The sequence below is a fragment of the Protopterus annectens genome, chromosome 4.part0 (genome assembly GCF_019279795.1).
Source record: "Protopterus annectens isolate FY-2018-M chromosome 4.part0, PAN1.0, whole genome shotgun sequence".
In the NCBI taxonomy this organism is placed as follows: Eukaryota; Metazoa; Chordata; order Ceratodontiformes; family Protopteridae; genus Protopterus; species Protopterus annectens.
In genome coordinates, this window is record NC_056733.1 from 658,082,499 (window position 1) to 658,108,056 (window position 25,558).

Genomic DNA, 25,558 nt, shown 5'->3' on the forward strand with positions numbered 1-25,558 from the left:
CTACACTCGTCTCCATCTCCAGTACTATTACATAATATGCAGATGACTCTAAACTCGTCTCCATCTCCAGTAGTATTACACAATATGCAGATGACTCTGCACTTATCTCCATCTCCAGTAGTATTACACAATATGCAGATGACTCTACACATCTCCATCTCCAGTAGTATTACATAATATGCAGATGACTCTACACTCATCTCCATCTCCAGTAGTATTACATAATATACAGATGACTCTACACTCATCTCCATCTCCAGTAGTATTACATAATATGCAGATGACTCTACACTCGTCTCCATCTCCAGCAGTATTACATAATATGCAGATGACTCTACACTCATCTCCATCTCAGGGAGTAGTACATAATATGCATATGACTCTACACTCGTCTCCATCTCCAGTAGTATTACACAATATGCAGATGACTCTGCACTCATCTCCATCTCCAGCAGTATTACATAATATGCAGATGACTCTACACTCATCTCCATCTCCAGTAGTATTACAGACCTTCACACTCTTTCTCAAAACTCCTTTCTATCCACAGAGAAATGGTTATCTGACAATCTTCTTATCCTTAATCCCAAGAAAACCAAGCTCTTGCTCGTTCTTCCCCACTCACTTTCAAACCATAAATCCACATTTACTATAACATCCACCAACAACACTATCATAAAACCTGAACCACACACAAAACTGTTAGGTGTCAATATTGATGACAAACTCAAATTTAACTTATAGTTACTGCAAGGAATAAAAAAAACACACCAGAAACTTGTCCTGCTTTATTGCAACAAAAGATTTATTACTCCAAATGATAGACTCTCCCTAGCACAGTCCTTCCTCCTTGCCACACTTCTCTAAGCAGCCCCAATACTAACCAATATACAAGCTGCTACCTTGAACAAGCTGCAACAAACTTACCACAAAATTGCAAGATTCATTACTAACTCCACCTACAACTCCCATCACTGTTTTGCCCTGAACTCATTTCAATGGCTCAAATTCCCTCAACTACTGCTATTTTCTCAATTTCAAGTTATACACTCCATTCTATACAAACCTTCTTCCTGTCCAGCTCTCACTGCTTTTTTATCTACCTACATCCCTTCTAGAACCCTCCACACCTCTAACCAGCAACTTCTGAATGTAGGACATCCAAAGAAGAACATAGGCAAACTACTACACAACTGCTCAGTAGCCCATACGTGGAACAAACTTCCTCTAGACATACGCTCCATCATACAATCTGCACACTTTAAAAAGGAGCTTAAACTTTACCTTCTCAGTACCAAATCTTGTCCCTGCTGAGAACCTACCTAATTCCCCTTTATCCAATGATGCTTCTTCACCCTGAACTCCTGTAAGCAAATATACCTCCATAGGAAGCCTAGGCAATAAATCTGATCACTTGTATATAACTTGTTTGTACATATATCAAAAATAGTTCATCTATTTATTTCATTGTGATTTTTTTCTTAGGACAATCTAAATATGCTTGATTATGACCAAATTAATACTAATATGTTTTGGGAGTGTCACTTGGTATTTGCTATTTTATTACCGATGTAATCCTTAATTTTTTTTGTAACTGGAGCTTTTCTCCTCGGGTCTCCACTGAAAACGGGCCTCTGGTCCAGCAGGACCAACCCGGTTAACAAATGTCAATAAATAAATAAATAAAATAAATAAATAAAGGAGTTTGATACTGGTGGCACTGCCCACAGTTGTGGTTGTCCCCTTTGTTCTTGTAGAGTGGCACTAGTATGCTTATTCTCCAGTCATCTAGGATACGACTTTCTCTCCATACTGCACCGAGTACCCCAGGGGCCATTTCTCCCTTATCTCACCCAACATCTTGATCATATCTACTGTGACCTCATCTAAGCCTGCTGCTTTCCCTGACTTAATTTTTCTTAGTGCTATTCTTACTTCTTCTAGGATGGGCTCCTCCTCTTCTTTTGTTATAGGCTGTCACAGGCAGTGCAGCTTCTATGGAGTTTTCAGAAGCTACTGAAAGTACTCCTTCCATCTTACTTCAATTTCCTGTAGACTGGTAAGCAGGTTGGTAATGCCATCCCCTACAAAGGGTATCTAATTATCTTCTTTATCTTTCTGTCTTTGCCTTGCAAGCTGATATTGTTTCTTTATGCCATCAATGGAGTCACTTTCCAGAAGCTGCTAGAGTGCCTCTGATGTCTTTTACTTTGATACTGTAACTCCTCTCTTAGCATCTTTGTTACCCAACCAGTATTCCTCTTTTGCCTGGTCCATATTTTCCGTCTCCCATTTCTTCCTGCATTTCTGCATTCCACCACTTCTTGGACACCATACACAACAGTGGCAAAACCTGGCCGCCTTCTGGAGCAGATGTTCAGATTACAATGCTTGCAGAGGGAGTGGATGACAGCCCAAGTAGCTGCACTGCATATCTCTTGTGCAAAAATATTTATGGAAAATGGTAGCAGATGTAGCTGCACCTCTACAGGATGACCTTATGGTTTGCTACTTTGCATAATATGTCTTGCTTAAAAGAAATTAAAATTTGGTCTGTTTCTTTCTTTCCATTCTTTTGTTCTGGTTAAAAAGTATCTCAATTGACCTCCAAGACAGCTGCACACTGAGTAACAGCTTAATTCTAGCTCTTCCAGTGTGTACACAGACATTTAGCAGAGAAAGTCAGTGGACCGGATTTCTGGGTAAATTTCAGTAGCCGGCTAATAAGTACACTGCCTGGATGCCAGGAAAAAGAAATACAGACGATATGAAGGAAAATCAGCTATATAAGGCGACAAACACACACTAGGAAAGGTACTGCAGCTGTTTAGCAAAAATCAGTGCAAGCTTCAGACATACTTCCATTAACCTAAAGGAAAGTATAAGGCAATTGCATACAAACCAGATTAAAATAAATTAAACACTGATGGAGTGTATCAACTGAAACAATAAAAGGCTGGAAAAAAAGTACAGTTTTGTACCTACCATAAATGTAGATGTCTGATAGATATGCAACTGCAGTCATAACATATGGGTTGTCCTGCCTAAGGCAGCCCTCGGTCGGCCGGATTCCATAGTCTGGGTCCGGCGTCAGCTGCCTCTCCGACGTCAGAACGGCTGGAGTATAAAGGCATCGGCCGACGCCATCTTCTTCAGTGTTTCTTGCCCCAGATGACAGGTGCCCTCCTAGGAAGGCTAAATTTGGTGAATGGATAAAGAATTCCAGACATGCACAACAGTAATAAACAGATACACCATAGAGATACCCCCAGCTAATAGGAATAGGGGTAGTGGACCCATAAAGCAGGTTGCAGAGGGGTAGGATGGAGGGAGAATCCGACTGCAGTTGCATATCTATCGGACATCTACATTTATGGTAGGTACAAAACTGTACTATGTCCTTCAAGAATGCAACTGCAGTCATAACATATGGGTTGAATACCATAGCCAAGCTGGGGGTGGTTGGAACTAAGAAAGTGATGGTGTAGCTAAAATGCCCTGCAAGACTGCCGAAGCAAAGCCTGCTCGGGATCTGGAGTATAAAGGCAGGTTGTAGAGCTTGGTAAATGTATGCACGGAGCTCCATGTAGCAGCCTCTAGAATGTCCTTTGTAGCCACTCCTCTTAGGAAAGCTGTGGATGTGGCTATAGCTCTGGTGGAGTGTGGCCTAATATTGGCTGGCACACCTTTTCCATGAAAGGAATAGCAGAATCTGATGCAGTGTCCAATCCATTTGGAAATTGTTTGTTTGGAGATTGCTTTTCCTTGTACTCCAGCAGCATAGGCTACAAGCAGTTGGTCAGACTTTCTGGTGGCCTTAGTTCTGTCCAAGTAGTAGCGTAGTTGCCTGTGTATGTCCAAAGTATGCAGCAGTGCTTCCCCCCTGTTTTGAGGATTGGGGAAGAAAGTAGGCAGGTGAATGGCTTGATTTAGAGACACCCTGGAAATTACTTTTGGCATGAATGAAGGATTGGTTCTTAGAGAGACTCTGTCAGAAAAGGAGGTACTGCCATGAGTGCCTGTATCTCCGAGACTCTTCTTGCTGATGTGATTGCCAATAGGAAAACCGTTTTCCATGAGAGAAATTGCATTTCTGAAGTTGCTGCTGGTTCAAAGGGAGGAAGAGTTAATTTTTCCAAGATGAAGTTGAGGTCCCATGCAGGTACTGGCGGTTTCCTGGGAGGTTTGATATTCTTTATCCCCCTTAGGAACTGTCTTAGCAAAGGATGTGAAAACACAGGTGGATCACAATTGTATTTTGCTGAGATTGCTGAGGCATGAATCTTTATGGAAGAATATGAGAGACTAGTATGAAACATTTCTGCCAAGTATTCCAATATCTGAGGTATACTCAATACTGTTGTATCCTGACCCCTGTTAGCATTCCAGATGATGAATCTCTTCCACTTGGCTGAATAGGTTTTTCTGGTGGAAGGTCTGCGTGCTTCCAGTAAGATCTCTTGAACTTTCTTGGAAAGAGAGATATCGGAAGGAGTTATGGTAACCTCCAGGCTGTCAGATGCAATGTTTTCAGGTTTTGATGAACCGTCCTGTAATTGTGTTGTGTTAGAAGCAGAGGCCATAGGGGCAGAGGCCACGGTTTGGTCCGAGTTATGCTCAACAGCAATGGGTACCAGTGCTGCCTTGGCCAGTCTGGAGCTATCAAAATGCCTGTTGGTTGTTCTGCTTTGATCTTCAGTATCACCTTGGTCAGCAGTGGTAGAGGAGGGAATGCATAAATTGTTAGGGACTTCCAGCTGAAGGAGAGAGCATCCGTTTTCCAGGCTAGAGGATGGTGGGTCCTTGTACAGAACTTTTCCAGGTGATGATTCATGTGAGAAGCAAAGAGATCTATGTCCGGTCTTCCCCATGTCCTTGTTATTTGTGAGAAAATGTGAGGATGCAGCATCCATTCGTGTGGATCCAAGAAATTTCTGCTCAGCTTGTCCGCCAGTACATTGTCCTTGCCTGGCACAAACTGGGATTGCAGATGTATCTTCAGACTTAGGGATTTTTCCCAGAGAATCATTCTTAGTCTGCAGAGGGGATAAGAATGAGTGCCTCCCTGCTTGTTTATAAACCACATAACAGTGGTGTTGTCTGTCCTTATTAGCAAATGTCCTTGTTGAAGTGATTTTTCGAAAGTCTCGATTGCATGTATCACTGCCAACATCTCTTTTTGGTTTATGTGCAGATGCCTTTCCCTTGGTGTCCACTGACCTTGAATGCATCTGCCCTCCATGTGCGCCCCCCATCCATGGTCTGAGGCGTCTGTTGTAATCATTTGACCTGCTTGAGGTTTGTTGAAAGACATGCCTTTGTTTAACTGACTTGCTTGAGCCCACCACAAAAATTCTCTTTGCAGACATGGAATGAGTGGGATTACTTCCTCTAGGCTTTGGCTGTGTTGGGACCATAAGCTTTTTAAGTACCATTGCAGCTTTCTCATATGAAGTCTTGCCAAAGGTATCAGAAGAATGCAAGATGCCATGAACCCCAGGGCCTGCAGGATTTTCCTTGCAGTCAGCTGGGAGAGCTTTGCTAGGCCTTTGAAGTACTCTGGTAACTGCTGTTGTTTTTCCTCTGTGAGATAAGCCATCTGTGTTTTTGTGTCCAGTTTGGCTCCTAGGAAAATAATCTGTTGGGATGGCAGAAGTCTTGATTTCTGAATGTTGACTGTGTATCCCAAGGCCTGTAGTAAGTGAATGACATAGTCCAAGTTTGCTGTCAAGGTTTGCTTGTTGTCTGCTTGTATGAGGCAGTCATCCAGGTAGGGGTATATTTGAATCCCCTGGAGCCTGCAGTGTGCCACTACTGATGCCAGGCATTTCGTGAACACTCTGGGCGCAGTAGATAAGCCAAACGGCAATGCTGAGAATTGATAATGCTCTGTCCCTGCAAGAAATCTGAGGTATCTTCTGTAGCTTTGTCTGATTGGAACATGCAGGTATGCCTCCTTGAGGTCCAGAGTGACCAGCCAAGACCCCTTGCCCAGCATGGGAGGGAGTTGCTGCAATGTCAGCATTTTGAACTTCGGCACAATGAGATAAGTATTTAGAGTAGACAAGTCCAGTATAGGTCTCCATTTGTTTTCCTTTCTTGGAACAAGGAACAGTCTTGAATAAAATCCCTGGCCTTGTTCCTGTGGAGGGACCTTTTCTATTGCTTTTATATTTAACAGCTTTGAAACTTGAATGAGTGCCTCTGCCCTTTGATGAAGTGGCAGGTTTGGCATGCCTTGTCTTATTGGTAAAGTATGGAAGTGGAATCTGTAACCTTTGTCTATTAAATCCAGAATCCAGTTGTCCTTGGTTAAGATATGCCAGTTTTTTGAGAATAAGGATAATTTTCCGCCCAAAGGTGCTTCTCTTTGAGCCTTTGTAGACGGTATGAAAGTCAAGTCATTGTGGTTGTCCTTGTGGTGCAGCTGGACTGCCTGCGCTACTTCTTTGATTTGGTGGTTGCCATTGGCGGCCCCTGTAGGAGCCTCGGTATTGCCCTCTACCTCGGGCACGCCTGTTTTTTCCCCTTTGAAACTTGTCAGTGTCTGGAATGGACCAATTCTTTGAAGGCCAATTCCTGTTGAATCTGGGTGGCTGAACCTGGAGGAAATCTTTGACTGTCTGTACTGATTTAGCTTTTTCCTCAATGGATTTCAACACATCTTGTGCATTAGCACCAAAAAGCTTCTGTTTTTCCAGAGGTGCATCAAGTAACTTTACTTTAACATGGTCTGGCAGTGGCTGTTCTTTTAACCAAGCATGTCTACGTATAACAGCCCCAGTCATAGCTGCCCTACATGAAGCCTCCAATGCATCATAACCACACTGAAGAAAATTATTGCTAACCTGCTGAGTGTTATGTACTAGATCCTGCGATGCCTTTCTATCAATAGGCTCAGGAGAAGCTAGCTTTTTCTGTAAATCATCCAGTAAAAAATCCTGGTACTGAAACATATGAAAAAGGCAGTTAAGTGACCTCATGGCCAGGGTGGTAGAGGTATAAACTTTTTTACCCCATCTCTCCAGGGATCTAGCTTCCCTATCCGCTGGCAGTGGATTCTTGGCTGTGGAAGTAGCCACTCCCTTGGGCCCCTGTGAAATAGTTTCTAGATTCACAGAATGGGCCTTAAAGAGATGTTTGTGGGTGTCAGGGACCCTATAATATCTGTCTGGCTTGACAGGAGCAGGAGGGAGAGAATCAGGGTTAGCACTGGAGTCGGAGAAAACATCATCCAGGACATCCATAACTGGAGGGATAGCTAAAGGTCTGTGCTGGGGTAGCTTGAGGAAGGTACATAGCCTTTTTCTGGAATCAGAGAATTCCTGACCCTGCCATTTAAAATGCTCCCTCATAGAGTGTAGGACTTCACCGAATGAAAAATCCTCTGGAGGAGAGGCAGAGGGAATTATTCCTCAGCATCAGAGTCCTCATAGGCCTGGAAGGGTTCTTCTTGGGTATCTGAAGGCTCAGAATCCCCAGAGGCTTCATCTGAAGAAAGGTTGTCGGCCTGCTCAGTTCTGGGCCTTTTCTCTGCAGGCGGCTGAGAACCTCTGTCTGGATGAGGCTGAGACCCCCTGATAAGAGAAATAAGATCTGCAGCAAGAGACATGATCTGTTTATCAGAAGAAGGGGCCTGGGCAGTAGGTTTAGGATGGGCCTTGGCCTGGCTGGCGGCCTTAGCACGTGCAAAGGCCTTGATGGACATGGATACAGGAGGCCTAGCTGCACCATGTGCAGGAGTAACCTTGTCCACAGGAATGGTGTCGGGTAGATCCAGAACTTCAGTTTCTGGAGTAAAGTCAACAACCGGCACCGGTGTAGACTCCGAGACCGAAGGACGAGTTAACGCTGTGTCGTCAGCCTGGAGCGGTTGAATTACCGCTTCCGAAAGGACCGAAGCACTCGCGGAGGGTTTAGGAGTAGTATCGGTGGAGGACGCGGGCCGAGGATGTCGGTCCCGGTCCTTTCATTTTTTGGAAGATTGAGTAGTCGGTTGTTCCGACGGCATGATATAAGCGAAAGATTCACCGAAAAAGTCTTCGGCAAATTCTGCCTGGCGCCTGAGAGTGCGCTTATTAAAGCAAGCACAGGCAGAGACGTCGTGGTCTGGGCCCAGGCAAGGTAGGCAATAAGAATGGAAGTCCTTATAAGGTATTTGTTTACCACAAGACAAACAATTATTAACTTTCTCAATTTGTTCTGACATCGGCTGAGGCAAGAAAAAATGTTCCCCAACGGGGTACTTAGCTTTTAGATGACTTCGGTACTGAAAACACAGGAGCTGACCGACCGGCACTTGCGAACTGCTTCTGCTTCGGGCACCGCGCGGCAAGAAAGACTGGAGAAGATGGCGTCGGCCAATGCCTTTATACTCCAGCCATTCTGACGTCGGAGAGGAGGCGACACCAGCCGACGCCGGACCCAGACTTTGGAATCCGGCCAACCGAGGGCTGCCTGAGGCAGGACAACCCATATGCTATGACTGCAGTTGCATTCTTGAAGGACATCGGAAGAAGCTTTAAACAGATATTCAGATAAGGTGATAAAAATGCAAAACTCGGACATCGAAGTGAAGAAAAGGTTGTTTGAATACGAGACTGTACCAGAAGGTAGGTTTAAAAAATAACAGAATTAGAGGACAGAGCATGTAGAGAAAACCTGAGATTTTCTGCTGTACCCGAGAAGCTGGAAGGAATAGTCTACTAATTTTATGAAAGCATAGACAAGCAACTGGGCATGTATACCACAAAGTACAGTTGTGTATACTTACCATAAATGTAGAGTGAAAAATAATGAAAGGTTCTACTGCCATTAAGGCCTGCAGCTCAGATACCTTCTAGATGAAGTAATAGCTAAAAGGAAAGCAGTCTTCCAGAATAGAAACTTCAAATCTGCAGAGGCAGCTGGTTCAAAGTGAGGAAGAGTAAGTTTTTCCAGGACAAAATTAAGATCCCAAGCAGGAGCTCTTCTGGGAGGTCCAAGATTTCTAGCTCCCCTCAGGAACTGTTTCATCAAGGGGTGAGAAAAAATGGGTTGCGCAAAAGAACAATGAGCCGAAATTGCTGAAGCGTGAATCTTGACTGAAGAAAAGGAAAGTCCAGAATTAAGCAGTCCTGCTAGGTAGTCAAGAATGAGGGAAAGAGACGGATGAGAAGAGTCTTCTCCTTTAGCTTTTGCATCCAAGAGCAAAATCTCTTCCATTTATCTGCACAGGATTTTCTGGTGCTAGCCCTCCTGGCCTCATGAAGAACGTCAACCACCTGCTGGGAAAGATTTAAAGTATTATCCAGGCAGTTAAATGCACAGTTTGAAGATGAGGATGAAGGAACTTTATCCCTCCCTGAACCAACAGATCTGGTACCAGGGGAAGATGCCAAGGCCAAGCCTGAGAAAGGCTGTGAAGAAGGGGATACCAATGCTGCCTGGGCCAATCTGGAGCTATCAGAACAGCCTTTGGTTTTTCGTCCCTTATCTTTAGCAGCACTCTGGGAAGAAGAGGCAGAGGAGGGAATGCATAAACTGAGAGATGTGTCCACGGGAAGGACAACACATCCACAGGAAGGACAACACATCCACCCCCCAAGCTTTGTTGTGAAACTCCCTGGTGCAGAAGGTTGGAAGGAGATGATTAGTGTGAGAGGAGAAAAGATCCACTTGTGGGGTGCCCCAATGATGAGTGATGCGATGGAAAATGCCCCTGTTCAGTTGCCACTTGTGAGGATCCAGAACATCAGAACTTGTCTGCTCAAATGATCCACCAAGAAGTTTAGCCTCCCAGGAAGATACTGGGCTGTTAGATGTAAGCCCACGGATGCTGCTATGGACCATAGTCTCGTGTTTTGTCTGCACAAGGGGTATGAGTGAGATTCCCCCCTTGCTTCTTGATGTACCTCATGACTGTGTTATTGTCTGTCCTGATCAGCAGAGTCCCAGGGTAGAGTAGGTCCTTGAAAGCCAGCAAGGCCTGCTGCACTGCCATCAATTCTTTTAAGTTTATGTGCAGATGAATATGCTGGGTGCTCCAAGTCCCCTGTATGCCCCTGCTCTCCAGCTGAGCCCCCCATGCAAAATCTGAGGAGTATGTGGTGAGAGTCTGGCTGGCAGGCTGTGGGCAGAAAGGCAGACCCTTGTTCTGAGAACATGCTGTCGCCACTAGAGAAACTCCATTTGTAGACAGGGAATCAGGGGAAGAATCAAGTGCAAGTCCTGTGTGTGTTGACACCAAAGATTCTTGAGGTACCATTAAAGTTTTCTCATATGCACCCTTGCATATGGTATCATCAAAATACATGAAGCCATGAACCCCAGTGCTTGCAGGAATTGCCTTGCAGAGAGGTGGGTCATGCTTGCCAAGTCCATGAAGTAAGCGGAAAGATCTTCTTGCTTTTGTTGAGGGAGGAATACCATCTGGGTGGCTGTATTCAGACTCGCTCCCAGAAAAACAATCTCCCTTGAAGGAACCAACTTTGACTTCTTTTCGTTGAGAGTGTAACCCAAAGAGGTGAGAATGTTCTTCACGAATTCCAAATCCTTCTCTAGTTGTTCTGGGGAGTTTGCTTGAATGAGACAGTCGTCCAGGTAAGGATCAATTTGAATGTTTCTCTGCCTGCAAAAAGCAATGGCCGAAGCCAGGCACTTCGGAAAAACTCTGGAAGCAGTAGATAAGCCAAAGGCCAATGCAGAGAAGTGAAAAAGTGTTGCTTCCCAGCCCTGAAGCGAAGGAACTGCCTGCAACTTTCCCTTATTGGGATGTGCAGATAAGCCTCCTTGAGATCCAAAGTTACCAGTCATGAATCCTTGGCCAGCATTGGTAGTAATTGTTGAAGGGTGAGCATCTTGAATTTGGGAATCACCAGAAAAGTGCTTAAAATGGACAGATCCAGAATAGGGCACCATATGCCCCCTTTCTTGGGTACCAGAAAAAGCCTTGAATAAAAACCTAGGCCTGTCTGATTTGCAGGAACTTGCTCTATAGCCCCCATAGTCAGTAGAGCAGAAATGTTAGTTTCTACCTCTACCATGAGAGTTCTGGGTATGTCTGGGTATCCTTGTAAAACAGAGAAGGTGTGAAAGTAAAACTTGTAACCTTGGTTTACTATATTGAGCACCCATTTGTCGTCTGTGATGGTAGACCATACCTGTGTGAACCTGGCTAACCTTCCCCCCAAATGAAGCCCAGGATCCGATGAGGTAAGCACAAGAAGGCCAGAGTCATTGAGAATGTTTGCTTTGGGAAGCTGGCTTAGAACTCCCCGATTTAACAGAAGAAGAATGCCATTGTTTAGCCCTTTGAGGGGCAGAAGCCTGCCCTCTGGAAGATCTGAAACCCCTAGGCCTAGAGCGACCCTGCTTGTCAGGATCAGGGAAAGACCAATTATTGGAAGGATAATGCCTACTAAACCGAGGAGGCTGAACCTGAAGGAAATCTTTTACAGCTTGCATAGATTCTGCCTTATCCTCCAACTTCTTTAGTACCTCCTCAGCCTCATCACCAAAAAGATTGTCCTTGTTCAAAGGAACATCCAGCAATTTAAATTAAACTGGTTCCGAAAGAGGTTGCTCCCTGAGCCAAGCATGCCTTCTAATTATGGAACCAGTGGCTGCTGCTCTGCAGGAAGCCTCCAAAGTGACAAAACCACAGTGAAGTGAATGCTTATTAACTAAGTGGCAGAATTCAGTAAGTCTTGTAAATCTTTGTTCTCAGTCATAGAAGGAATATCTCCAAGTTTAGCCTTAATAACATCCAAAGTATGCTGCTGATACTTAAGCATGTGAAAAAAGACAATTCACGGATCTAATGGCAAGAGTTGCAGAAGTATAGACTTTTTTACCCCACCTGTCCAAGGCCCTAGATTCCTTATCAGAAGGCACAGCGTTTTTAGCAATAGTAGCTTTGGGGTCTTGAGACATAATTTATAGATCAGCAGTAGGGTTTTTAAAAAGGAACTGATGAGATTTAGGAATCCTGTAATACCTATCTGGTTTTCTGGGGGCAGGAGGAACAGAATTAGGAATTAAAGAATTTTCCATGAAAACATCATCCACAACTTCCAAAACTGGAGGTATAGCCAGAGGCTTATGCTGTGGCAAATCTAAAAATTCCCTGTTTCTTTTCTTAGACTGTGGAAAATCCTGACATTCCCATTTAAAATGCTCCCTAAGAGTATTCAGAGTATCCCCAAAGGAAAAATCTTCTGGAGGGGAGGCAGAAGGGATACAGTCCTCAGCATCAGAACCCTCAAAGCCAGAAAAAAGTTGAGAATTTCCTTCTTCACCAGCAGGCATACTAGAAATCTCAGAATCTGAGACAAACAAAACATCAGGAGATAATTCCATAGCTCTCTTTGAAGGGGGGGGGGGGGGGGATGAGAGACCCTAATCAGGGAAAGAAGATCACCAGCCATTTTTACCAACTGGGACTGAGGTACAGGAGTGGAGGCAGACGCCTGCTTGTGAGTAGGTTTGCGGCTGGAAGATTTACTAGCAATCCGGAGGGACTCGGGAGGCCTAGCAACTGCAGGAGTCTGAATTAAGGTAATCGGTCTGGTTCTGGTCTCATGTCGAAAAGAAGAGGCGTCAGAAGCCGGTGCTTGCAAAGCGGCTTCGGACCCATCTGAGGCAGCAACAGGCAGAGGGTTTAAAGATGAAATAGCAGCCTGCGGCATGGAGGACTCCGTAAAGGTCTCGGCAGAGGCTTGCAGCTGAAAATCTGCAGACTGCCGGGGCTGCGAAAGCGCCTCACTGACTATCACTGTGCTGACGACCAATTTCACCAGTGCATCGTCAGTAGATTTAACCCTAGGCCTGTCACGGTCCTTGTCTTTGCGTTTCCTAGATATATCCGAAGTCGGGAGACCAGGAGATGCCATACCAACGAACTTAGGCCAGACTCCGAAATTATTATACAAAATCTTAGCTCTACAGCGTATGGTACGCGGGTTAAAAGAAGCACAGAGATTGCAGTTAGGGACGTCGTGCTCAAGGTCCAAACAAGTTATATAATAGGAATGGAAATCACGGTGCAGAATCTGTTTTCCACAAGCAAGACAGTTATTAACTTTATCTGACATTCGTTAAAGTAAGAAAAGAGGATCCCCAACGGGGTACTTATCTGAAGGCGTCTTCAACTTGGTAGTCAGAAAGCGAAATGAAGGTAAATGGCAGACTGGCACTAGTGCGAATTACATCTGCTTCGGGCTCCACGGCAAGAAAGACTGAGGAAATGGCGTTGGCTACCTCCCTTTATACCTGACGTACTGACATCAGTTTTACAACCGGCGGCAGCTGACATCATATATCAAAGACTCTGGTATTCGGGCCGACTGAGGGCTACTGAGAGCCGGATAAACCATATGTGAGGACTGCAACAGTGAAACGCAAAGAACATCTGGCCTGAGATGGGGTTTGAAGGATGTCACAGCCTTTTGTACTGCCATCATTTCTTTATGACTGATGTGCAAGTGAAGTTGCTGGGCATTCCAAAGACCTTGGGTGCACCTGCCTGCTAGGTGAGCGCCCCAAGCAATGTCTGAGGCATCTGTGGTGATGGTCTGGCCGGAAGGGCGGAGGATGAAGGGAAGACCCTTATTCCTGGCACAGGCCTCTGCCCACCAGAGAAACTCGGCCATTATACATGGGATCAGAGGGAGAGAGGTCTCTATGGAATGAGAGTGCTGGCACCAAAGGTTCTTAAAATACCACTGAAGTTCTCATGTGAAGCCTGGCTAAAGGAAGAAGGATGCAAGATGCCATGTATCTCAGGGCTTGGAGGAACTTCCTCACAGTGAGGTGACTTCTGGAAGCCAGCTGGGTAAAGTAGAGACAGGAAGCTCTGCTTTTCTGGGGATATGAAGTCCACTTGGGATGCTCTGTCTAGCACAGCTCCCAAGAAAATGATCTTCCTGGTTGGGTTTTGCTGTGATTTCTTCTTGTTGATGGTGAACCTTAGGGAAGTTTGGAGAGATCTGACAAAGAGAAGATCCTAAAGCAGATTTTCTTTGTACTATGCCTGAATGAGGCAGTCGTCCAGGTAAGGGTAAATCTGTATACTTCTCTGTCTGCAGAATGCTATGGCTGGGAGCAGTAGATAAGCCAAAGGGCAGCACAGTGAACCGAAAGTGTGAGCTTGCTCTGAAGCGCAGGAATTTTCTGCAAGATTCCCTGATGGGGATGTGGAGGTAGGCATCTTTGAGGTCTAGGGTCACTAGCCAGGCATTTTTTGCTAGCACAGGCAGCAGCTGCTGCAAAGTTAGCATTTTGAATTTGGGGACCACCAGAGAGGTGTTCAGAATGGATAGATCCAGGATGGGGCGCTAAGTGCTCTCTTTTCTGGGAACAAGGAATAGTATGGAATAAAAGCCTTTGCCTGTTTGACCTGAGGGGACAGGTTCTACTGCCCCCTGCGATATGAGAGTTTGGACCTGTTTCAATGCCTCTACCCACTGATTTGGAGGTACGTCTGAGTAGCCTCTTGGCATTGGGAGTTCGCTGAAAGAGAATTTGTATCCCTGAGAAATTATCTTTAAGACCCATTGGTCCTTTGTTACAGAAAGCTAATTGTCTTTGAAGAGGGAGAGCCTTCCTCCTAGTTTTTGATGAGTGAAGGGAGGGCAGAGGGGGGAGGGGGGAGTCACTGGGAGTGTTTGCCATAAAAGGTTGGCTTAGAACTCCCTGCCTTAGAGACGGAAGTGGTCCACTGTTTGCTTCTGTGCTGGCCCTGGGATACGGGCCTGGAGGGTCTGTCCCCATGGGACTTACCGTGGTCCTGTCTGATAGGTGCAGGGAAGGCCCAGTGCTTAGAGGAAAAGTTCCTGCTGAATCTGGGAGGTTGAACTTGAAATAAATCTTTTACTGTTCACATAGATTTTGCTTTGTCTTCCATCTTTCTAAGTGCCTCTTCTGCTTTTTCCCTAAACAAGCGCTCCTTATCTAGGGGTGTATCAATAAGTTTAGACTTGACATATTCAGGGAGAGGTTGTTCCTTCAGCCATGCATGTCTCCTAATAACAAATCCTGTCACTGCTGCCCTGCTAGACGCTTCTAGGGCATCATATCCACATTGTAATCAGTGTTTGGCCACTTGACAAGCAGAGTGCCGTAAATTTGCTAACTCTTTTGAATTGGCACACTCAGGAAAGGTAGCAATCTTCTGTTTTAATTGTTCCAAAGTGTGTTGTTGATATTTTAACATATTTATTTATTTATTACATTTGTTAACCGGGAAGTGTCCGACTGGGCTGGGAGTCCATTTTCAGTGGAGGCTCGGGGAGAAAAACTCCAGACATTCAGTACAGTATACAACATATGCAAATTATTACAAACAGTAAATTCCACTACAGAGTTTATCCAAAGTTAAAAATAAATAGATAGAATTGTTGTCAAAAAATTGTTTCACAACATAATTAGGTATGTAGCATATATAGGGAAATAGATAGTTTGCCATGGTTAGGAAATTACAGTAGTGGGACTGATAAGAAGTACATTGGGTGAAAATAAGAGAGAGGAACAGAAAGGACAGTAAGAGAGAAGCAGCAGCAAGAGAAAACCCCTTTAAGGTAGAAGGAGGGTGGAAAGATGTGAATAGTGGAATTAGCCAGGAGTATGGCAGGAGCAGAGCCAGTGGTTTGTTAGACATTTAACTAGTTGTTGTTTAAACTCAGGATAGTGGGGACAGTTAGCAATGGGGTGGGGTAGAGTGTTCCAGCGTTTGGGAATCTTATGGGAATATAGACAGTCCCTGTGATACTTGTGTTAGAGGGATACCTCTAGTAGTAGTTTATTTGAGGATCTGAAGGTCCTGTTATTCCTACTGGGTTGAACCAACATGGAAAGAGCTGGACAATTGGTGGATTGGTTTATTAACTTGTGGATTACAGTAAGTTCGTTGATAGATAGAAGATTTGGGAGTTTGAGTCATTGTAATTGGGAGAGGACAGAACAGTGGTGTGTCCTGTGTGGGGCATTTGTAGCAAATTTGGCAATCTTATTATAGCAAGATTCCAGGTTGTTTAGGTCAGATTTTCGCAGGTTGGTGAGAATTTGAGATCCTTAGAGGAGGGAGGACAGCAGGTGGGAACAGACAGTGGCAAGTCTGGCATTGTGGGTAAGATATAGTCTGACCCTGTATAAGGTGCCCAATTTGATGTGTACTTTTTTAATTGTAAGGGAAACATGTTTGGTGGAAGTTAGATTCTTATCTATAGTGACCCATAACAGTTTTGTGTCAGTAGTGGGTTCGATGATGGTTCCATCAGAGGAGTGAATTGGCAGAGGGACTTGCAAGGTTTGGCTTTTTTATTTTCGAAGACTATTAATTTGGTTTTATTAGGGTTTATGTTCTAGGGGGCCGTGGTGGTGCAACGGTTAGCATTATCGCCTCACAGCAAGAGGTTCTCCCATTCAATTCTCGGCTGGAGCACCTTCTGTGTGGAGTCTACAAGCTCTCTCCGCGGTCGAGTGACGTCTAAAGACATGCAGGTAGGTGCGTGCGTGAATGGGTGCGCCTTCTTTGAAGGTTGTGTGTCAGGCTGGCAACTCAGCACCATAAAAATCCACTGCCAATCATTAGCGGACCGGAGTTCCGCTGTGGCAACCCCTAATCGGGAAAAGCTGAAAGAAGACACACAGTATAAGTTGATGTTCTAATAGATATTTTTCTATGCTCTGGAAGCAGGATTGCATTTTTAATTGAAAAATGACAATTGGAATTGACAACTGAGGGCTTGGATAGCTAAGGTTGCTTCTGTCCAGAGCTCTGGAGTCCATGTCAGAAGGAAGAGGATTCTTGGCAGAACTAGTCTTAGCTCCTTTAGGTCTCTGTGTAATGACCTCTGGGTCTGCAGCAGGATTTCTGTGCAGGTATTTGTGAGAATCCAGTACTCTGTAGTACCTGTCAGGTTTACTGGGAGCAGGAGGGAGGGTGTCAGGGGCTAAGCTGGATTCATGGAAAACATCAGCCACCACTTTAAAATGGGGGTGTTGGCCAGGGGGTCTGTGCTGGGGCAGGTCCAGAAACTCTCTGTTTCCTTAGACTGTGGGAAGTCCCGAGATTCCTATTGGAAATATTCCCTGAGGGAGTGAAGGGTTTCCCTTAAGAAAAGGTCCTCTGGAGGGGATGCAGAAGGGATGGCTTGCTCTGCATCTGAATCCTCATAAGCAGTTAAGGGATGCTGTTCCTCTTCAAAAACTGAATAGTCAGATTCCTCAAAATCCTGTTCTGTCATAATTTCTGGAGAAGGGTGCCTTTTCCTTTTAGAAGCAGTGGCCTGACTACCCCGGATAAGGAAAATTAGATCATCCACCATTTTAAGCATTTGTGCTTGGGGTGGTGGAGCAGTAGCAAGATGGTGGCTAGAAGCAGATTTCCTAGGAATACCCTGGCTTCTAGGCCTGAGAGAATTAGTCGGCCTGAGAGAAATGGTAGTCAGATGCAAAGACGTCATTTTTTGTCTAGAATCGGTAGTGTGAAAGGCCTCCTCGGAAGCCGGTACGTGCATCTTGGCTCCGGACCCAACCAGCCAAAGGCTCGGAAGACAAAGAAGATTTCTGCAGCATATCAGACTCCAAAAGGGTCTCAGTAGAGGCCTGCGTAGATATTGAATCGGGCATTAGGGGCTGCGAAAGCTCCTCACTGAATTCTGGAGAACTGACGACCTGCTTAGCGGTAGCATCATTGGAAGGCTTAGCCTTGTGTGGTCTGTCTCTATCTTTATATGTACTTTTTTTGGAATGTCCACAGATTGTTGGCTGATGGACGCCATATCGGAATGTGAAGATGGAACATGAAAATAACTGTCTACAAAAAGAGCTCTATGGAGAATGGTTCTCGCATTAAAGAGGGCACAGAGCCAGCGATGGGGAACGTTGTGGTCTGGGCCTAAACAAGTGAAGCCGTAAGAATGAAGTGTCAGTGTGGGATCTGCCTTCCACCAGCGAGGCAATTGTTAACTTTTTCGGACATTGGTTAGTGCAAGAAAAAAGATCCCCAATGGGGTACTTAGCTTTATATGGTTTCAGCTGAAATTCAACTTCTGGTAGCAACCGACTGGCACTCATGCAAACTGCTTCTGCTACGGGCTCCATGGCAAGAAAGCTTGATGTAATGATGTCGGCTGCCTTGCTTTATAGCACTGATGACCTGATGTCAGACTACAGACGATGGCAACCGACACAAAAAAAATTGACTCTGATATTCGGGCCGACCGAGATCTACCACAGCAGGGATAACCCCACAGGTGATGACTGCAACAGTGAAACATGAAGAACATCAGGAATTGTTAACTGAAAAGGCACATTGCGTATGCTCCAAACCTGGCTATGAGAAAGCAGCTAGACCTTTAACAGTAAAGATGCAATCTAAAACTGTGGCAAAAGGATAAAGGACTAAAAGTGGGAGACAGCAGAGTGTTTGTGGAGAATGACTACTCATTGTATACCAGGGAGAACAGGAGTAAATTTATTCCATTATTCTTTGAATGTCGAGAAGCAGCTGTAAGATTCAAACTGCTGTACCCAGCTATCTTCAAATTATTACTATTCCCTGGAGGAACAAAATCAGTTTTTGATGAAGTACATGCTGAGGAAAATATACAAGAGTCTGTCCAACAAAAAGTGAGCTGAGAAACAGGGGATTTTGCATCTTGTTCTTCTAGTAATAAACACCACAGACAGAATGTACCAATGAAACCTTTTCCAGTGTTTCAATGGAAAATGCTTGAGAGGGGAGAAAAAACACAAGACTTGAAAAGAAAAATTGAGAGTATGTTGGAAATGAAGCACAGACAGGGTTTGGGCCAATGAGATGAACAGGAATAGAATAAGAAAATCTGGAAATATTGGTCTTTCTTGGACTTTGTTAAACTTGTAGGGAACTCTAAAGTGTATGTTCTACTTCATGTCATTAATGTTCAGAAAAATACTCAGGAGAGAGGAACAGGACAGAAAAAGTTACATATAAGTATTTTTATTTCGTAGTAGTACTATTTTAATGGTGCATGATTGTCTTTGCATGTTATAAAGTTTTTTTTTCAGTTATATTTAAGTGTAATTGGGATACTAAAGTAAATAGGTGCTCCTGTTTTTTCTCTCCCTTTTTCTCTATTTCTCCTTGTTCAGTTTTAAGAAATGTAGGCACTGCAATGTAAAAAAAATCTGGCTAAAAGAGCATGACAAAAGAAAAAATATTGTGCTTTTTCTCATTCTTGCATATGGGAATGACTGAGCTAAGCCCATTGGCTTAATCTAGTAAGAAGTTTTAAATGAAAGCAAGTAAATGAAAAAGAATATTGAATATTATCAGGCTTTTTTTCTAGTAAACACTTTTGTGTCTGGTTATCATGTCTGCAGCAGACAATCTGATAAAGAGAAATGGCCAGAATCTTTTCTGAAAGCATTCAACTATTTCCCCACCCAAGAGCGATATAATAAGGCAAGACAGACAGCACTTAATAGAACCACTGACTGCACAATGGATAACCTTTGTTTTAGGTGATCTCAAGTTTGTGTGTGTGTGTGTGTGTGTGTGTGTGTGTGTGTGTGTGTGTGTGTGTGTGTGTGTGTGTGTGTGTGTGTGTGTGTGTGTGTGTATGGCTGTCAGTTTGGAACATTTGTTCCTTGTTAGGATGGTAAAACGTCAATATTTGAAGATGTACATAGTTTTGTGTGCTATTATTACGTTAATAGGTTTTAGGGGATATTGGAGGTGTGTCTGTACTTTTGTTTGAGGGTTTTCAATGAAGCAAAAAGCTCTGTAAGGTGTCACATAGGCTCAAATGGAGATGACAAGAAACAACTGTATAAAAGGCTTTGGAAAGCTACAATGCCTTCTACACTTTCACACTGCAAAATGAACGCGTGAGAACAAAAGGAAGAGGAGTATCTATCTTCAAAGATAAATACACCTCTAGACTGGTTAGACAGGAAAACTCCATGGAGTTACTCCAAGTTCAATTAACTGTAAGTAAGACCCCCCTTCAAGTCATTGTCAGCCATAATCTCCCTTCAATGAACCAAGATACCCATGTTGTTTATTTGGACCTACTTGAGTCAATCAAATTACAACCAAGCACTCTAGTCATGTGCGATTTTAACTATCCCTCCATTGACTGGGAAACTTACACAAGTACCAACATGTTTGCACAAAGGTTCCTGGACTTTGTTAACATTAATGCCCTGGAACAAATAGTATGCAACCTCACAAGGGGCTCAAATATTCTCAACTTGGTCCTCACCAACATGGGTGACCACTGCACCACCACAATTATAGGACCCTCACTGGCTAAATCTGATCACAAATCAGTTACAGTTAAAGTATCTATAACATTTGAACCCCTCTTAGGTAAAATCAGGCTAAAAAAATTCACGAAAGCTAATTATACCCTCCTAAGGGATGGCATAAATAATTTCCAAGCTCCTGTTCCCACAGATGTCATTGACAACTATACTAAGGTATACACAAATGCCCTGTACAAACACTTATACAAATGTATTGACACAGCTGTACCAGACAGGATCAAAACAAGATCCTCAAAAAAAGCCTACCTGGTGGATATCTAGCATTAATAAGTTATACAACAAGAGGAAGAAGTTGCTGTCTAAGAATAAAAAAAAGAGAGGTTGCAACACTGGATGAACATCCTCCTCTGCTTGAGCAAACAAATAAGACAACTTTGAAAATCCTCTAAAGGCAACTTCGAAAAAAATTAGCAATGTTAGCTAAAGATAACCATAAGGCATTCTTCAACTATATCCGTAACCTAAAAGGTAGGACCCAGACATGTGCTAAACTAGCTGTGGATGGCATCACACAAATTGATACTGCAAAAATAGCTAACCTATTAGCCTAAAGGTTTGGCAAAAATTTCATCCTCCTGTCCCCTCCAAGACTTCCACAAAGCATGCCCTCTACAACTCTCCCACCTTGCATCTCCAAAGAGCAAGTCACTAAATGCTCTCTCTCAAGGCCAAAAACACATATGGGACTGGATGGCATCCCAGGTTGCATTTTAAATTGTCTAAAATATGAGTTAGCAACTCCATTAGGTACTCTCTTCAACCATAGCCCGAGTACTGATTTTGTCCCTGCAAAACGAAAACAGCAACCATCATCCCCCTTCATGAAGGGGGTACAGCAACAGACCCTGGGAACTACAGACCCATAAGCTTAAATACCCTTACCTGTAAGGCCATGGAATGAATCATCATAGGCCTTATAAATAAGGATATAGGTGATTTCCAAAACTTTGATCCGGCACAGTTTGGTTTTATCAAAGGGAGGTTATACTTGTTAAACCTGGTGGACTTCTTTGAAAATATCACTAGAGCCATCTATGCATACAGCCTACCTTGACTTAGCCAAGGCCTTCGACACAATCCCACATTTGGGCATCACTGATAAAGTCTCCCAGTTTAATATCAACCCTTATGTCATCAGGTGGGTTTGCTAACTGGCTCAACAACAGCTCACAGACAGTCAAAGGGGGACTTTACCTCAACTAGCAGACCTGTCAAGAGTGAGGTTCCACAGGGGTCAGTGCTGGGTCCCCTATTGTTTGGAATATACCTCACAGAACGTCAGGCCAAAACAGAGGGGCTGTAGAGGACTACGTTTGCTGATGACTGCAACTTAGGTGCAATCAGTGAATACCCAAACAATGTCAATGTACTTCAAGAGGGACTTACACAAACCAATGACTGGTGCCAAAGCCATGGACTCAAACTCAATGCAAAACAATGCATTATCATCCCATTTGATAAAAATTATATCCCTGCAGACCATCACATAAATTATCATACCCTAAGTAACAACTCAGTAGTGAGAGACTTAGGAATGCAAGTTGGCTATAGCCTTACCTTTGAAAACCACTTCTCTACTGTGGTAAGAAAGGAATTCCACATTGCCCATCTCATTAACAAAGGCATTGCCTCAAGAGAGAAAGAGGTCATAATACCCCTGTACCTGACCTTCATCAGGCCAATATTTGAGTACAATGCTCCCTTTGGTATGTACTTTACCCAGCACATGCAGCAACTTGAGAGACTTCAGAGATTTTTAACCAAGAAAATTCAGGGTCTCCAGCACAAGCACATGTAATACACAGAATGAAGTCACTGCCACTGTACGCAGCAGCGTACAGACTACTTAAGAGAATACTTGTGCCTGGCCTACAGAGCAATCTTGGATCCAAACCTAATGGAAATGTTGCACATCTGCAAGTCAAATGGGACAAGGGTCACCTGCTCCAGGGACCTTAACATGGCCTGCAAAGTAAATAGGACCTGCTGGAGAGACAGACATGTCTCTCAGATGTTGCTACCCTTCTGGAATATGCTACCAGTTCACATCAAACAAAGTCCCACTAGGACCCTGTTTATGCATAGACTGGATGGGTAGCAATAAATTCCTTCTGAAGATTTCATCTATGACCCTCCTAGATATGGGCAGTCATTGCTAACTAAGATCTCGAGTTTAAGCAAGATCTTTTATATTGGGTTTCTCTAGTACTATATTGGGTACACATGGCTAAGTTTATAAAGACATTCAGGTTTATAGCCCAATAACCATCTATGAACAAGATTAACCTACCAAAACAGTACATGCATATAACACAAAAGCGAGAACTAAACAGTCAACAAAAAAGCTGTTATACATAAAATGTAGGAATAATTTTTCAAGAGTATAATATTTTCTGCAAAGTCTTTAAACATTAATGATCGCACAGATAAATAAAAAAAGAGAGTAGTGAACTATATTAAAAAATCTAGAGTGCAAATAGCTATGCTACAGGAGACAGAAAGAAGTGAACGTGTGAACTTGATAAAGTTTTTCAGGGTGGTTATTCAGCAGAACGCCTAGGGCAAAAGAGAGGAGTACTTACATGAATTGCAAGAGGAACTCCAATAGTGATAAAAAAGGATAAAAAAAGACAATAATGGTATATCTGTAGTACAAAGGAGGTACTGGAAAGGGAGGAGGATTACACTAGCTTGTATTTATATTCCACTGAAAACTCCTACAATGGATCTTAAAAAAATTCTGGGAGAAACAATCAGCTTTGAGCAAGGAATATCACTTACAGGTAGGGAGTGGAATTTAATTTGCAACAGTTAAGATGTGTCTGGGGTCTCAGAAGGGAAAATATAACAAATGAGGGTATATTTTTAAAGAAATTTATGAAATTATTTGGCATGGAAGATGTGAATTCAGTACTAGAAGTTCGGAATGAATTTACATATTATTCCCCAAGATACAAAAACTGGGCTAGGCTAGACAGAATTTACATTTCACAGGAACATGTGCATTTAATTGAAGGTCTTGACATACACCCAATAACTATTTCAGATTATGTGCCAAAAATAGCTAAAAAAAAACACAGAGTTGTTGTGTCTTTCGGCTTTTCCCGGTTAGGGGTCGCCACAGCGGAACTCCGGTCCGGTAATGATTAGTAGTCTATTTTTACGTGCCGAGTTACCAGCCCTGACACACAACCTTCAATGAAGGTACTCCCATTCATGCATGTCTCCACGCAGAAGACGCTTTAGCGGAGAATCAAACTGGACAGCGTCTTACTGTGAGGCGACAACGCTACCGCAGCACCACCACCGTGGGTACAGAGTAATGAAATAAAAATGAGACACTGGCGCTTCCCCACCTATCTATTAAAAAGAGAAGAATTTAGGGAGTGGGTAGTATAAATTATGCAGGAGCTATTAAAGAAGATAGAAATTTCTTCTGAAAATGTAACTTAGAAGGGGGAAAATTTAAATGGAGTTTAAAAAAAGGGTGGAAATAAAAGAAAAGCAGAAGTAACAAGAATTATTTAGAGGGACTGACAAATGTTAAAGTACTGTACTGTAAAATTGGGGGAATTTGACAGAACAAGAGAAGAGTAACTGAGAATGCTAAACAGAAAATAAGGGATTACCTCAATAATATGCATTATTTAAGAAAGAAAGATTGTTAAGCAACTGTTTTTTTTTTATACTAACTCTAGAGCACAAAAACATTTTGCACAACGACTAAGGCAACAGAAAGCAGAAAGGGCCATCACCAAACTTAGTGAGCCTACAAAAAAGGAAGATGATAAGAAGTCCTGTAGAGAATTCCATGAAAGCCTGTATAGTAGAGAAATATGGAAATAAAAAAAAAATGCACAAATGGAAATGTTTATGGAAGAATTAAATATGCCAAGGTTAGAGGTAGAGGAGGCTCAATTCCTAACAGGTAGGATAGGAGGAAATGAGATAAAAATGGTGATGTATAACCAATCTGTAGGAATGTTACTAGGAATAGATAGTATTCCTCCTAGCTTCCAAACCTCCACAGGGAAAAATAATAAAGATCTGAGGGGTTTTGTTTAACAGTATTTTAAGAGGAGGAGAGGTACTGACATCCTGGAAGAAAGCTGTGGTAGCTGTAATACCTAAAGAGGGTAAAGATCCTGCTTCATACAGGCACATTTCAATACCAAACCATGATTATAAAGTGTTTATGTCTATAATGGATAAAAGAATGGCAAAAGTGATGCCAAAATTGATATATGGATCAATGTGTATTTGTGGAGGGGAGGCACACATTTGACAACATTAACAGAACACTGATGATCCAGAGGGAAGCGGAATGTAAGGAAATACCACAGTTGTTGGTGGATCTTGATGCAGAGAAAACATTTGACACAGTAAGTTGGGACTTTGAACACAGAATGGAAGCATTTGCATGCCCTGATTAAAATATAAGGTTAATTAGGAGGATACATGAGGGATCGGAGGTGAAAATTAAAATGGTGAGGTCCTCTCTGATCATTTCTGCTTGAGCATAGTAACCAGCCAGAGGTGTCCTCTCTCTCCTTTGTTATTTGCATTATATTTAGAACCACTGGCAAAGAAAATAAGGGACTCGAAAATTCAAGGCTACAATTGTCATGGTAGTCAAGAAAAGCTGGCTCTAGTTGCAGATGAAATTATTTTATACAGCAGACTCCCTCTTATCTCATCTCTCTGGGACCAGACCTTAGGCAGGATAAACAAATGGCTGGTTAAGCAGAAAATGCATACAACAGCAATTATAGGTTATAAAAATCAGCTAGAATAACATAATTTGTGTTAGTATGCATTTCTCTAATGAATATGAAGTCTAAAACTCAAATGTCTGTCATCATTTAGCCCAGAGGAGGCAAAGTGTTGTTCTTCTCTATTGTCTTTTGCTAGGGCTATGGCAAAAATTTGATGGATGGTTATAGAGAGACCGGATAAGAGGGAGTCTATTGTACCTGACAAAACCAGAAAGAAACATTAAACTGTTGTGGAACATATTGACAGTTTCAAATCTTTTCTGGATACAATATTTATGAAGCTAAAATAAAGGCAATAGCAGTAAATTATGCACCCACATACGAATTGGTTCAGCAATATCCATATTTATGGAGATATGATAAAATTAAGTATTTAGGAGTATGGATTAAAAATTATCCCAGTTTGGCAGCTAAGGATATGTGGGAAGAAACTAAACAAAAGATAATACAAAAACTGAAAAAAATGGAAGCTCTTATATGGATATCGA

General features: G+C 43.0%; 1 protein-coding gene across 1 annotated transcript in view; it reads right to left on the minus strand.

Annotated features, from left to right (window-relative positions):
- The window catches only part of ACAD10 (acyl-CoA dehydrogenase family member 10), a 1,588,826-nt gene that overhangs the window by 1,249,594 nt on the left and 313,674 nt on the right, over window positions 1-25,558 (minus strand). The window lies entirely within an intron of this gene.